The sequence below is a fragment of the Aythya ferina genome, assembly GCF_964211825.1.
Source record: "Aythya ferina genome assembly, chromosome: 14".
NCBI classification, from domain to species: Eukaryota; Metazoa; Chordata; class Aves; order Anseriformes; family Anatidae; genus Aythya; species Aythya ferina.
The window spans coordinates 11,949,035-11,964,655 of NC_140312.1; the positions used below are offsets into that span (position 1 = coordinate 11,949,035).

Genomic DNA, 15,621 nt, shown 5'->3' on the forward strand with positions numbered 1-15,621 from the left:
GAACAGGCTGCCCAGGGAAGTGGTGGAGTCACCATCCTTGGAAGTCTTCAAAAGACGTTTAGATGTAGAGCTTAGGGATATGGTTTAGTGGAGGGCTGTTAGCGTTAGGTTGGAGGTTGGACTCGATGACCTTGAGGTCTCTTCCAACCTAGAAAATTCTGTGATTCTGTGATTCTGTGATTTTGTGCACATGGTTAGTTTCGTAGCCCTGTGCCTCTGCTATTTCTTGCTTCATTGTTGACTTTTTTTTTTTTTTTGGTAGACTTTTATCTCACCTCCTCATCTTCTTCTCTCTAAGCTATACATTTTTAGCTCTGTTTCCTCACATTTAATTTCCTTCAAGACTTTTATCAGTTGACAATATTTCCTTGGATTGGCTGAGTTTATGAACACATAACATTTGATGTGTTCTGTGTGATGTGGCCATCCATTTATTTTAATACGGATATCATAGAAACAGAGAGAATATAAATCAGTCGGAATTATACATGGACCTGGGAACTGCAGTTTATTAAAAATATTACAAAAGCTTCATGTCTGCTGTTTAGAAAATAGGAAACTTACTGAACGTTCATTGTATTAAACAAAGTACAGAGATATAGGAACGTATTTGAACTTGTCTTTCTAATTTATGGTGGATTGTATGAAGAACTATATGAACAAAACAGAAAACAAAAACGTGGGAAATGGCCAAAATACACAGTTGTCTTGCTGTGACAGATACGCTCTGCTCCTGTACTTGGCATATGTCTTGCTCAGGCTTATGAACCACAGTAGGCCTCAATTTGACCATTCCCTGAACTGGACAACACCAGGTGGGTGTTCACGACCACAAACAAAGAGAGTACAGCTATAGAACAGGTGATCCATTCAAATCCCTCACAGAGAAATAATGAATTGCATCAAGAGGTAGAAAGCAATGTGGTGACATTACAAGTTTGACTATGAGCCAATCACCTTATCTTATAGATATAGCCATCAGAGAAAACCTAATCTGAACTATCTTTCCCGAAGCAGTGGGCTGCATGGCAGTGATCTCCCCTTGGGCTGGGGCACCTCTCAGGGTTATTCCTCAAGGTCAAAAGATCCTTATTAATTATGCTTATTGGTGAGTGAAACCTTAATTTTTAAAGGAACCTGATTTACATGTATGTTAAGATTTAGCAACATAGAACATAGATTTGGCCAAACAGCTGGCATTCCAACTACTAACTAATAATGCATGGGAAATCTGAGATCCCCAAAGTTCATCTGTCTTTAGTGATAATATGCTTCCCCGACACAACATGTATGTTGTCAGAACTCAAAACAGCTTTTATCATAATAAATGTGACTTATAAAACTTCAGGCAAGGAAGTTTCCTGAGGAATACTGATTTTACCTCAGATCCTCTTTGTGAACCACACTGTTTAAACCAAACAGCATTTTTGCACCAGACATTCTCTTTTCTAGGTATGTCAAAAACTGCTACCTGTGTGGTCTGCTCTTTCACTTCTTCTGGAACTTTTTATCTTCAAATACAGTGAATTTACCTTATTGTACTCTCAGGCTGAACTGGAACAGTGATACAATTGCAGTGGCAAACTTCTGAATTTTCAGAAACAAAGGAACTTGTACAGTCTAGGGTTTGGAAGATGGCTGATTTAGAAAGAACAGAACAGAACTGAACGGAACAGAATAGAATAGCTCAGTTGGAAGTGACCTACAAAGATCGTCTAACATGCTGACCACTTCAGAGTTAGCCAAAAGTTAAATCATATTATTGAGGCCATTGTCCAGATATCTCTTGGACATTGATGGGCATGGGGCATCAACCAGCTCTCTAGGAAGTGTGTTTCAGAGAGGTGAAATTATGTCCTCACCATAAAGAATTTTTTCCTAACGTCCAGTCTAACGCCACAGAGGAGAGGGGGAGTGAGAGAGTGGTTGTGGTGGAGCTCGGCTGCCCACCTGAGTAAAACCACCACAAAAATCTATGACTGTTTCCTGGCAATAAATAAAGCTCTGATTAAGTAAGGAAATATAGTGTGATCAAGAAGCTCCACAATAAGAATCAAGAGTTATGGGGAAATTAAAAACAAAATTAAAAAATAAAAAAGCATAAATGTGAATTCCTCCAGTACTTGGAGGAACCCAGTGCCACAGGGAAAGGGAAACAAGCAGACTTCTAATCCCTTGAACTCAGTTCTGCTCTACAGGAGTCTTCTTGAAAGATAATTACTAACATGATGAAACTGAATCTTTCTCAGTAGGTATATTACAGGGAGGAGCAGCCATGGAGCAGGTTAAATTGCCAGTTTAAATCACTGGGCTTCAGAAAAGCAGATTTTGCTGATTCAGGGAGCTTTTTGGCAGGATCTTATGGGAAACAGAAGTGAAAGGCAAAAGAAACAAAGACAGACCACCGAGTTTCAAGGACAGACTCCTAAAGCACAAGAATGGGCTATTCCAACACATGGGAAGTCACAAACAGAAAAATCCTGTTTGAGCTCAAATGCCAAATGGAGGTACTTATAGACTGAGAGTGAAGACAGGCTATTCAAAAGGAGTATCAAGACCTGACTTGATTCTGCAGAGGTGAGTGGGATAACCTGACTTGATTCTGAGCAGGAGTGGGATGTAGTGAGAGATATCAGGGCTACAAGAAGGTTCATAGAGGTACATAAATAGCCTCCCCGCCTCCCCCTTCACTTTCCCCCTTTCCCCCCACCTCCCTGAAAAAAAAGGACTATGGAAAATGGCAGCACACTGCTCAATGAAGCAGGTGATGTAGTGACAAAGGACATGTCAAAAGCTGCCCTGTCCCAGTTAAGTCAGATCGAACTCATATTTCACTTAAAAAGCAATGGTGAAAATATAGGATTTAAGAATCCCATGTTTGCTGTTTTACTGAACATGGATCAAGCATGTTCCTAAAATAATCAAGATGTATGATTTTTATTGCTGGGAAACACCATTTCTGATGAGATTCAGACTCTTTTCACTGCCTCCTTGTTGGATAGGTGCATTAGGAAAGACAGAAATATAACACATCACACTGATATCTTCTGAAAGCTCATGGTTTCAGGATATACAAGACAGGGAAGTATCTGAACACAGCCGTTAATAATGCTAGCATATGATCCTGCTGATGCATCTTCATTAACACTTCAGTTGATATTTGTGATACAGAGCGGAGCAGTTTCTAAAGCTCTCAAAGGAAAAAAATATATATACATATAACTAGAGGAGCAGGAGGATATCTACTTTTCAGAAAACAATTGGAATGGAAAAGTCATATTCCCAAAATGTCGAAATCTGCTCCCCCTCCAAAAAGACAAGTCCCACTTAATACACATTTCCTGAGGGACGGCACAGAGGTGAGTTTGTCATTTGAAAGAATCCTGTGGGAAATCTGTTCACAGAAAGCAGTATCTGATACTCACATACATGTATGTCTAAATCAGAAGCAAAGAGATGTGTTTGTTTCCAAAGGTTTGAAGTTTAATCTTTATTTTTGTTATTTCAGTAACTTTCGTGAGCACCTCTGGTTTTATCTAACACAAAGGTGAATAAAAGCTGAATTTTGTTCTTTATGTTTTTTAAAATGTAAATGGATTTTTTTCAGTCTCTGCATCCTGTTCTCTAGACCATTTATCACTTTCACTGCTCCTCCATGAACTATCAACAGCTTTGAAACGCACACATGGAGGCTGTGTTCCAATGTCTTGCGTCAATAAAAAGGTCTAATTTTCTATATGCATATAAAAATTGTATTCAGTGTTCCTTTGCAATATCCATGCTTTGTGTAAGCCTTTCTAGTAGTGCTCAAGTGATTGCCTAAAGAAGTTTCCAGTCTGTCCAGAGCCAATGGTTTCTGGAGCACTGTCTAGCAACATATCTACATCTGACTCTAGGTTTCTGCAGGCTTGATAACGTGTTTTGCTTTATTCTATTAAAAAGTGCCTTATATGTTACTTACTGTCTGCCATATTAAGAATTCCACAACTCTGTGAACTGCTTGTTGGCTTTCCTGTTTATCACCATTCCAATATTTATATCATCTGAAAATTTCCCAAGAATGAACATATATTTACTTTATCATTAAATCTCTATACCATTGAAAAAGAGTATTATATAGGCAAGGCACAAGATAAAGTCTTTATAGGACATTACTAGTCTCACTATGACTATTTGATACGTCACCATTAATCACACTAAGATTATTAATTAGTCAAATGTAATTCAATTCAGTGTGTGGTTCTGATTTTCCATAATGCTGTTGTTTTCACTTTTTCCCCTGAATTTTAGAGGGAGAAAGCCAGGTCTTACAAAAGTCTAATTATATTACATCAGCAGTGCAATTTCCATTATCATTCACATTTGCAGTCTTGTCAGAAAAAGGTATCAAATCTCCATGACATAATCTGTTTTCCATTAAGCCACACTTTCCCCAAGAGACTTGTGATGAAACTTTAAGATCTTGCCACACAATGAGAGAAGTATCTTTAGGAAAGTAGTAAAAAAGACACGATACAGTATGAACTGGGGGGTTGATTTGTTCATATCATCTGTTTCCTGATGACTGAGAGCACTTCCTTTCCCCTGCTTGTGACTTCTATTGTTTGCCTTTGGGCCCAAGTCCAATTATTATGTTTTGGAAGCAACAGATCAGGCTTCTGCTGGTTGGTGGCCAGTGCTGCACGCAGAAGTAACCAGGATATCCACAGAAGGCTGGAAGATGCAACACAAGACATATTGAAGGTGAAACACAGGATTTGTTGGAGGCCTATATCCTTCTTGTACTGAAGAACAAGACAGGAGCAGAGCAATGGTAAATTTGGAAGGGGGAGGAGAAACGTCTCTGAGGTCTCTGAGTTGGGGTTATGGGGATCCATGACGATGTCCAGGATATCTCTAAGGCACTGACAGGACAAGAGCAGTAGAGGAAAGGTTAGGGTGGTCCTCAGCATTGGCACAGCCACCAAATAAATCTTTAAAAAATATAAATAAGTATTTCATGGAGCAGCAAGTGAAATAACACAAAAGATGGGGAGCTTTTTCTGAGAAATATATATTTGCCAACATGGCTATCTTACCACTTTCATACATATTTTTGCAAAGAATAATGATCATTTTTGGCCTAATTACTGAAATAGCAAGTTTAAACCGCCAAGTTTAAACTACAAGCATTTTGGAAATAATTGATCAGATGTTTGTACCTGCTGAATGTCTGCAAAATTTGGCCTTCAGCAATGTTCAGCTAATTAATTGAAGTGTTAAGAGCCAAATCATAGTCTGTTACCTAAGTTGGTTCCATATTTGATTAAATTCATCCCCCTCAACATGCAATTGTACTGGGTCTGGCTAGGATGGAGTTAACTTTCCCTGCAGTGGCCCATACAGTGCTGTGCTCTGCACTTGCAGCAGGAACAGCATTAGTATCACACCAATGTTTTGTCTATTGATGAGCAGTGCTGGCACAGCACCAAGAGTCTCTCCAAAACCCCTCACCCTCCTCTTCTCCCAAGCCAGTAGGCTGGGGTGGGCAAGAAGTGGGGAGGGGACATGGCCAGGGTAGCTGACCTATATCAACCAAAGGGATACTCTAAGCCATATGGGGTCACAGTCAGCAATACAAGGTGAGAAAGGAGAATGAGAGAGGGTGCTCTTGTTACGAAGATGTCTATCCTCCTGAACAACCGCTATGCGTGTTGAGGCCCTGCTTCCTAGGACATCACTCATTATTGGGAAGTAGAGAATAATATATTTTTCCCTCTCACTGTACTTCTGCATGACCTTTGCTCATTTTTGTTTTGTTCTGTTTGTTTTCTCTCTTCCTTTTCCCTTTAATTAAATTATCCTTATTTCAACCTGTGAGTTTTTGTTTGTTTGTTTGTTTGTTTGTCTGTTTGTTTTTTCCCAGCATATTTTCTTCTCTCCCTCTTCTTCTTCTGAGGGGGACTGAGAGAGCAATTGTGGAGTCCAGCTACCCACTAGGGTAAAACCACCACAACAATGTAACTCTGATGAAGAACAGGGGAATAACAGTGGGGTCCTATATACCTACAAAGAAATACCCTCTGAGGCCTAGTTCACAATATCACTCACATGAACAAAATCAGTGGATTTCTATATATACTTTTTTTGTTTTGTTTTTGTAGAAAAAGCATATTTATAGGTAAGATACTGAGTGACACAGAAATGTACAGTGTTTTCACCTAACTCTCTGGCACCGATATTCCTGTGTTCTGTCTTAACTTTGCCATTTATTCAGGTGACAAAAGGAACAAACAAAAAAGATAAAATAAGTCCTAAAACCCTAAAAGGTCCTAAGAATATAGGAAACTGCTATCATTAAAAAAGCCATTTCCAGTTTTCCTGTAAAAGTACATAAAAATAAAATAAAATAATAAAAACAAAACTTATGAATAGGTTTTCTCTACTGGTCATAGCATAGTTAAAACAATACCTATGTTTTCCTTAGTCCAGGGAAGTTTACAGAGTTAATTCAGGAAACTTTGGAGTAATCTGAGGGTTTTGCTTCCATGGGCCCAGGAACAAGCCCTGCAATCCTCTGAAATGTCCACAGTGTCTTTCACTATTTCATTAACTCACAACAAAATCACTTTTCAAGCTTGATCTTATTTTTAACTGTGTATGATATCACACATTTTTATTTCAGAAGTGAGTGCAAATGTCTGTTAGATAGGAAGAGGTTTTTTTTCTGAAATTTGATGTGAAACTTCAAATTATGCATGAAAAGATTCTGTGTGAGCAATATTTCAACTTTTTAAAGAAATTCACTTGAACCTTCATATCACTGGAATATCCTAGTGGCTTGTTAGTTACACCAGCTTGTATTATTATTATTATTGATTATGTTATTGTTATTATTATTATTATTTGAAAAAGTTTTTCTGATTTCACCATTTGCATTCAATTCACAACAGTTTATTCCATAGGAAGCTTTAGGGTTCTGATTGTTTCATCTATGATAACTCAGTTCTTACACTCTTACATTTCCTCCTATTAGCTCCTGATTCTACAACTTTTGCCTGTCTGGCATTTATATGCGTCTTTTTGCTGGACATTTCATTATACCCTTTAATAGTCATCTTAGTACAAAGAAAAGCTCTCTTTAAAGCCTTAGAAGCTTTAGAAACAATAAATTGCAGAAGGATGCATTATGTGATACACCCTCAATTCAGAGATTCTTTCAGCAGACTGCACTTACTGGTATTGAACTTTGTGATGGGGTCATGACAGTTCATGCAGCTCTGCCTAAAATTTCTGTCCAGTATCAGGCTACTGTTCCTGTATCCTATATGTGGTATGTGTGTTGTGGTAATGTGACAACTGATTTTGAACAATTGACAACAGGTACATGGTTTGTAGGTAACAACAGAAAGTAACAGCATATTTCAGAATCTGATAACTTTTTCCTAAAATAATTATGTGTTCTTAGAAACAGTATACATCAAAAGCTGCCTGAGAGAGACTGCAAGTATTAACAAATTCTTTGTTTATATTCTGTTCCTCAGAATTTCTTACTTCTCCTTCCCTCCTTCCCCTGCAGCTACAAATAAACTTTTTTTTTTTTTTTTTTTTTTTTTTTGTAGTTTTGAAAACTGTTAATTCAGTTACCCAGTTTTATCACATAGCTGCTTTTCTATTATAGCTTTTGTTGTTAGTAATAGGCCTTGATGATTTTCTCTTTTGCAACATTCTGGAAAATATTGAATATTTCCCTGTGGAAGATGTATTTTTCAGCCAGCTGAAGTCAGATAGTATTTGAGCCATCAGTGGCATAAGAGGGAGAGAAAGTTAATAACCTTAGATTCTGGGAGACAACATCTATAGACATGTCTGAGTGCTAAGTAAATTTAAAGTCTTTTTTTTTTTTTTTTTTTTTTCTGGATTTCAACTGTAGGCAATGCTGTCTTGAAGATATTTTTTTTCCTGCATCCTAGTGATGCTGAATGTCAGTTATTTGTGCAGTTCAACAGCTATCTTTATTTTTCTCATATTTTACTCCTGAGGTATATTCATAAATAAATGAAGGTTGTGTACAAAGTAAGAAATGCTGCATAGGTTTATTATGTTCAGCCTAAACATTTTGCCAAGTAGGTTGTTTTTCTGCCTTTTTGTTATGTGTATTTAGTGGGAAGTGTTAATAAAAAGAGATGAGACTGCTGGGATTCTATAGCTTTAACATTTTTATGTGGAAGTAACTTGCTCATACTCCATCTACTGAAAAGCATTGCAATGAACATTTATCTCTTATTGTATTCAAAACCTTGGATTTACTCTCAGAATGGCAGATGATGGTGAATACAACACAGAGCTGTTTTCTTCCATATGTTCAAAATTATAGAAATCTAGATTTGGACTTGGTATTAAAATGTTCAGCTTAAGGGACATGTTCCTTATTCAGATCTGAAACAGCCTGTATTAATTCTTAATGCTCTCCTAGAATCACCCATTACTGGCATTTTTGTGGAGCATTTCTTTCTTTAGCTACCTTGATTAGTATAACAAGCAATAGCGTGGGATAGATGAAAGAAAGCAAGTAAGAAAGCAAAGATGCTGATTAAGTTGTGGACTACCATCTGCTTGAGACTATAACAAATGTTTCAAGAGGAAGGCTAAGAAGCACTCCAACTTCATGCCAAAGTTCCTACAGTCTAATATCCAGAAGTAAGTTTGAACTCTTTAAGGCAGAATTTAACTTTGAAGCCTAAAAATATGACTGTATCAGAAATAAAAAAAAATAATAATAATAAAAAGGTGTGTGTGCCATACAGTATTTTTCACCTTTTTAATTTTAAAAAGAAAGTACTACATTTTGCATAGCAACACTGAATTCTGTGTAGGCTGTCCACAATGTCTATCCTTTAAATGTCAAACAAACCTAGCCATGTCTAGAAGACAGGCATGGGATCATGAACTTCTAGACCCCATCTGAGTGCATAAAGGAAGAATCAAGCCGCTTGATATGTGGGAATGGCAGAAACAGAATTTAGTGAACTTAAGGAACTCTACTGCTAAAAAAACTAGTGTTCTTTACCAGTATATCTCCAAGTTCAGGAGACACTGATCTGGGCTTTCAGGAATACACTTTTAGAAGTTTGTTCAAAATTTCCAGTTAAGACGTATTTTAAGTAGTCCCTTGTCATCTGGACCTTCAAAGCTAGTCTTAACTACATGCAAAGCAACTGGTGAGGTTGAGCAAGACATTTTCTACACACAATTTTCTTCAGCAATGGAAGTTTTATGTATATACAGATATATTTTCCTCTTCTTTAACACAATACAAAACACACTGCCCATTTACATTTCAAATATCTTTACCTGTTTTTTGTTTGTTTGTTTGTTTGTTTGTTTGTTTCTGACCTAGAGATCTAAAGCTGTACAGTCCATGCAGTATTAAGCAATAAACCGATCCTGAACAGAACTGAAATTGTACTGTGAAGCACAAGTTAGCTCTACTTATTTATTTTGTACATAACTCTGTTAAAGAGAAGAAAACAAAACGAGACAAAACTCATTGTGGAGATCTCTATAAATCTCATAGGAGATTTATAGAGCATGAATTTCTTGCTTAAAAATCACATGTAGTTACTGTACCTTGACTGAAACTTCTTGACATTAAATGCCTCCACAGACCTAATCTTATCAAAAAATCTTCACATAAACTTTTTTTTAGGTGCATTTTCTTTAATATCTTTCAAATTTATGAATCATTTATGGATAACTCTGTAAATTTCACTGTAAATTGAAGTGTGCTTAGTAATATTATAGATATGAACTCCTGAAAACTCTCTCTCTCTAAATCCCATTTCTTTGTCTTCTCTAAAGACTAAACCAGAATATAAACAAATGGTAATGAATGTGGACACACTTCTTCAAGTGAATTTAAAATAGTATAAATATTTTCTGCATTAGACCCACTCTAGTTTGACAGGGAAGGAAATTTAGAGATTATTCAGCTCTGATATCTGTTACAACAATCCCTGATTCAGAGGGTTTAAACTGACTGCTGTTCCCGCTTGCCCTGCAGTCCCAATGCTGGAGGGAACCATCACACTGCTCAATACTGTTTTAATTTCATTTTTGATCCGTGGCAAGGGCAGGAAGCCAGTGCTAGAGTCCCCAAGGGTTAAAAAGATCTCCATGGCTGCTCTATGATCTACATCCCCTCCCAAACCCAGGTCGTTTCAGAATACCAGGTCCCCCCTCAAAGTCTTACTGCCTCACTAATGCCCCGTAATTCCCATTTCTCTCCAGCCTCACACTCTGAGCCTAAAACTCTCTCGATTTGAGCTTGTTTTATAGATTTGAGGGTGTGCTCTTCTCCATCAGCTACCAAGCAGCTAACAGGAGTCAGCTCCTGTGGACAAGGACGACAATAAATAGATGGATGGATGGATGGATGGATAGACGGATGGATAGATAAATAGATAAAGAGACCTGCCTCTCTCCGGAGGACCCTGCCCTAGACGAACCAGTTGCTGCGGAGCCCGGTTGTTTCCAAGCCGTTTTTAGCACTTCCTTTTCATGACTTGCAGATTCACGGCTCGGTTTCTTTCCCTGGTGGCGGCTGCCCTCCGCCGGCGCGGAGCGGGTTTTGCAGCAGAATATCCCCCGCCTGCCCAGCCAGGGACGGGACAGCAACTCCAGCCCCGCTGCCCCTGCTCCATCCTGGGCAAACCAGGGGACGGCAGGGCGGGACCCAGTTGCTGGTGGATTTGAAACTGCATGTAATTGATGCCCAGGTTTGGCTGTGCCCAAGTCCCATCACCTTCTTCACAGAATCACAGAATCACAGAATTTTCTAGGTTGGAAGAGACCTCAAGATCATCGAGTCCAACCTCTGACCTAACGCTAACAGTCCCCACTAAACCATATCCCTAAGCTCTACATCTAAACGTCTTTTAAAGACTTCCAGGGATGGTGACTCCACCACTTCCCTGGGCAGCCTGTTCCAATGTCTAACAGCCCTTTCGGTAAAGAAGTTCTTCCTAAGATCCAACCTAAAACTTCCCTGGCGCAACTTAAGCCCATTCCCCCTCATCCTGTCACCAGGCACGTGGGAGAACAGACCAACCCCCACCTCGCTACAGCCTCCTTTGATGTACCCGTAGAGAGCAATAAGGTCGCCCCTGAGCCTCCTTTTCTCCAGGCTGAACAAGCCCAGCTCCCTCAGCCGCTCCTCGTAGGACTTGTTCTCCAGGCCCCTCACCAGCTTCGTCGCCCTTCTCTGGACTCGCTCAAGCACCTCGATGTCCTTCTTGTAGCGAGGGGCCCAAAACTGAACACAGTACTCGAGGTGCGGCCTCACCAGAGCTGAGTACAGGGGGACGATCACCTCCCTAGCCCTGCTGGTCACGCTGTTCCTAATACAAGCCAGGATGCCGTTGGCCTTCTTGGCCACCTGAGCACACTGCTGGCTCATATTCAGCCGACTATCAACCATCACTCCCAGGTCCTTCTCTGCCTGGCAGCTCTCCAACCACTCATCTCCCAGCCTGTAGCTGTGCTTGGGGTTATTGTACCCTAGGTGCAGGACCCGGCACTTGGCCTTGTTGAACTTCATGCAGTTGACCTCAGCCCATCGGTGCAGCCTATCCAGATCCTCCTGCAGAGCTTTCCTACCCTCAAGCAGATCCACACACGCACCTAGCTTGGTGTCATCTGCAAACTTACTGAGGGTGCACTCGATGCCCTCGTCCAGATCATCAATGAAGATATTAAAGAGGACCGGCCCCAGCACCGAGCCCTGGGGAACGCCACTAGTGACTGGCCTCCAACTGGACTTGGCTCCATTTACCACGACTCTTTGGGCCCGGCTATCCAGCCAGTTTCTAACCCAACGAAGAGTGTGCCAGTCCAAGCCAAGAGCAGCCAGTTTCTTGAGGGGAATGCTGTGGGAAACGGTGTCAAAAGCCTTGCTGAAGTCAAGGTAGACCACATCCACAGCCCTTCCCTCATCCACCCAGCACGTCAGTTTGTCATAGAAGGAGATCAGGTTCGTCAAGCAGGACCTGCCTTTCATAAACCCATGCTGACTGGGCCTGATCGCCTGCTTGCCCTGCAAGTGCTGCATGATGACTCTCAAGATAATTCTTGTTGCTCTTGAGAAGATAATATTTTTATATATGACAGGCCCTATAAACTACAGGTTGTTTTCCATTAGCATTCTACTCCATTGATGGAATCTCATCATTTTAATTAAATATATACATGTATATATATTTATTTCTCCAGAACTATGAGTCCAGAAGTCAAAGAATCTTGACATAAGAGGAGTGCTGCACCTGTCCAAGTATAAATTCTTCGGAAAGTAGATTAACTGTAATGGAACTTCATCAGTACCTGCTAAATGCACTGCTTTCATATTTGTTTGCTTTATAATAATTTGTTTTTCATGTGAGTGTGTGTGCATGTGCATTATCTTCAATTTGTGTTCAGTTTTTCATTGCATATTGTGTCCACTCTGTTCCTAAATGTGATATTGGTGTGAATATATGCCTGTTGCCTAAAAGATAAACAAATCCTGTCTGGATTTCTCCCCATAGGATGGATGAATTCTGTTCTGGAAGGCCCATAGATAATCTGAAAGAAAGACTATCTACGTGTCATCAGTCAGCAGTACAGAGAATGTCAGAACATCCTCAAAAAGAAAGACAGCTTTGCACAGTTCAGTTTTCTCAAGATACAACATGTATGAAATAAAACAGTGAAGACACCATGGTTTATCCGGACATACTCAGAGCCCACATCTCACTACTTTGTGTCAAAATGTGCCATAAAGTTCACAAGTCACTCCGTGTTTCTGGGGATGTTTTAGTTGTGTCAGTGACCTGGTCTGCAGCTGCTGCTGGAACTGTAATGTGAGATGTGGAGACCTGTAGCTGAGGACAGAGAAGTAGGACTTAAACAGAGGGCATAAAAAGACTTTGTCTTCCCAGTTACCTTCCCAACACAGGAGATCTCCGCTGCTTCTGCAAGCATAAGCCAAATTTCTTTTGATCTGGGATTAAAATGACCTTACCATTTAGCTAGATTTGGTTTAAAAATAACATTGGCCACTGTGAACCACTGGACTATTCGCTAGTATCTTCAGAATCAGTAGATGTTAAGCAGGGTGTCCTTGTGTTGCCCCAAATCTGTGTTCATCTATGACATGAGTAAACATGACAGCTCCTTTGATCTCTCTGTCTCCTTTGAAAATCTCTGTTCAGAAGCTCTGTTTTCCTTCCAGACAGTGATTACTCTGTCCATGAAGTTGTGCTTGACCACTGACCTCCCTTTTAGGTGGCACTGGACCAGGTGTTTCCATTTTCTCAATGTTTTCATGCCACTTACTGAGAATGAAATCCAGGGGTTACAGAACTGGGGAAATAGGTTTAAAGATGACCAAGACTGGCTTCAGGGGACTGAGGAAGTAGAGCACTGCTGATTGCTTTCTCTGTGCAGTTCATCCTCTTAGGCTGGCTAGAATACTAAGGTTCTCTTTGTTTTGCTGATACATTCTGCTAATTTTCTTGCTCCCCGAGTGGAAATAGAGACATTCTGAGGTAGAAAGATGAAAAAGAGAGATTCTAGGTCCTCACACAATCCTGGGAATGGGGGAAGGACAGGCACAAACCAGAAGTCTGTATCTCAGCTTTTCTTCCTACCTCCCTCTCCTAATAGTTTTGTTCCTTCTTCTTTTATGTCCATTTCATTTCCTTTCTGATCCATACCCCTGCTTTGATTTGAGATTGTTTCTGCTCCCTTCCTTCTTTTCTCCAGATTTTTCCATGTCCTTTTCAATGATTGAACCCAATTTTCCCTTTGATAATGACCACTATGATTTTTTTCTTACTGATGCTACACTGACAAGCTCCTCCTAAGTTCCCTTCAGGATGGATACTACATACATTTCCCTTTCTTTACCCTCCTTAATCAGCTTTGGCATCCAAGCAGGTTCATACTTGTTTTCTCTTGGGCTCTCTTTCATGGCATCTTTCCCTCTTCTAACCATCGCTCTCTCTCCTTCTCCTTTCCCTTTCTTTTCTTCACTTCCAAATCTGCTTCTCATTTCAAGCTCTCCTTCTCAGTTGACCAGCTAGAATTTCAAAATTAGTCTTTCCCAGTCCAATCTCTCCCCAAGTCCTTTCATTCCTGTTTTGTGCATTGAAAAATGCACACAGGAAATTTCCGTGTCCAAAACAGCATATAATCTGTGTACTTCTCTTTTATTTGCTACGTCACTCACCGGTTTTCCTTCAATCACTCCTATTCACCATCTTCAGGTAGTGAATTGGAGAAACATTTGTCCACAAGTTGGAATTTTCTTGCTCTTTTTTCCTGTGATTTCTTTGTGGCCCTTCTGTCCCTGAACTCATTTTCAAGGTTATGCAAATGTCACTATCACCTTACTCTCCTCTTTTGCTTCATAAAAATTTGGAAAGCCAGAACTATTGATACAGTGGGCTTGAATTACTTAGCAACTTCGTGCTTTTCTCTTTATCACGTAACTTTTCCATGTGTATCTCCTCCTGGTCAACTGAAATTGTCACTCCAGAAAACTGTGGAAGCAGTCATTAAAAAAGAATTGTATTAAAAAAAAAAAAAAAAAAAGTGGAAAAAACAATCTTAATGGATATTACTTCTCCCCACGAGATATATTAACATAGACTTAGAGATTATAATATTATTTGTGGGCTATTTGAGATCACCATGAAAACATGCTGTTCTAGGAATTTATGAAGAACATTTTTCTGCTGTATATGTGATGTAGGAGTAAGAACGAAGATGGAGAAACTGGATCTCACTGAGCACAAAATTTACAAAGATGAGAGTAATTACTTAGTTGGCTCCAGAAGGCATTAGTAGTAGCAAAATGTTGAAGCTGAAAAGGGTTCATTTTAAAATAAGCATTGAAGACTACCAGGACTAAAGAGATAAAAGTGAGAATTCCTTCCTCCAAATAAGGCACATGGAAAAAGTATGGGTAGATGTTTGGCTGGTATCTTCTGTTCAGCATTATCTTTGGAGACTAAAGACTGCATCTATCAGAATTTCTCTGAGAACCTATATGAGTTTAGACATTTGAAGCAGGGGATTTCTCTTCATTCTCCAATCTGGAAAATATTCTGGAGAGATTTCAGAGCAAATATCCTCGAGAACTGGTGTTAGTAGAAATGAAGTACTATTACACAGGAGGAAATATATTGATATTAATACTGAGCTAATTCTTCACTTCAGATTACCTTAGGGAGAACACACAGCAGCTAGAGATTCTCTTGTGAAAAAGAAAGTATCCAAAGCTCTGAGCCTCCTGCAACTGGTGTGTGCTTGAAAACTTGTAGATTATCTCTCTGCTTCTAGAATATGTTCTGTACAATGCACAAGCAGTCTCCCAGCGTTTGCCCATAGCACACATCTTTGTCAAGAACATTTAACACAATGTTTGTATAGGACACCTTCAGGACGTTTCATACCGTCTTGGATTCTTAGTGCCAGAGATGTCTCAGTAAGTACTAAGTAAGTGTGTATTTGCCAAATACTTCAGGTGGGAAGTGTATTCCATAATTTACTCTAGCAATAGCCAACACCTGACGGAGGAGGGGCGTGCTGAGGCTGGCGGGT

The 15,621-nt window shown here is 39.7% G+C and overlaps 1 long non-coding RNA gene across 1 annotated transcript; it reads right to left on the minus strand.

The window, feature by feature from the left end:
- Positions 1–3,461: 3,461 nt before the first annotated feature.
- LOC311444650 lies at positions 3,462–10,557 on the minus strand. The gene is made up of 2 exons (XR_014697985.1): positions 10,457–10,557; positions 3,462–4,904 (listed from the first exon to the last, which is right to left on the minus strand). It is a non-coding gene; the product is annotated as an uncharacterized lncRNA (long non-coding RNA).
- Positions 10,558–15,621: the final 5,064 nt, after the last annotated feature.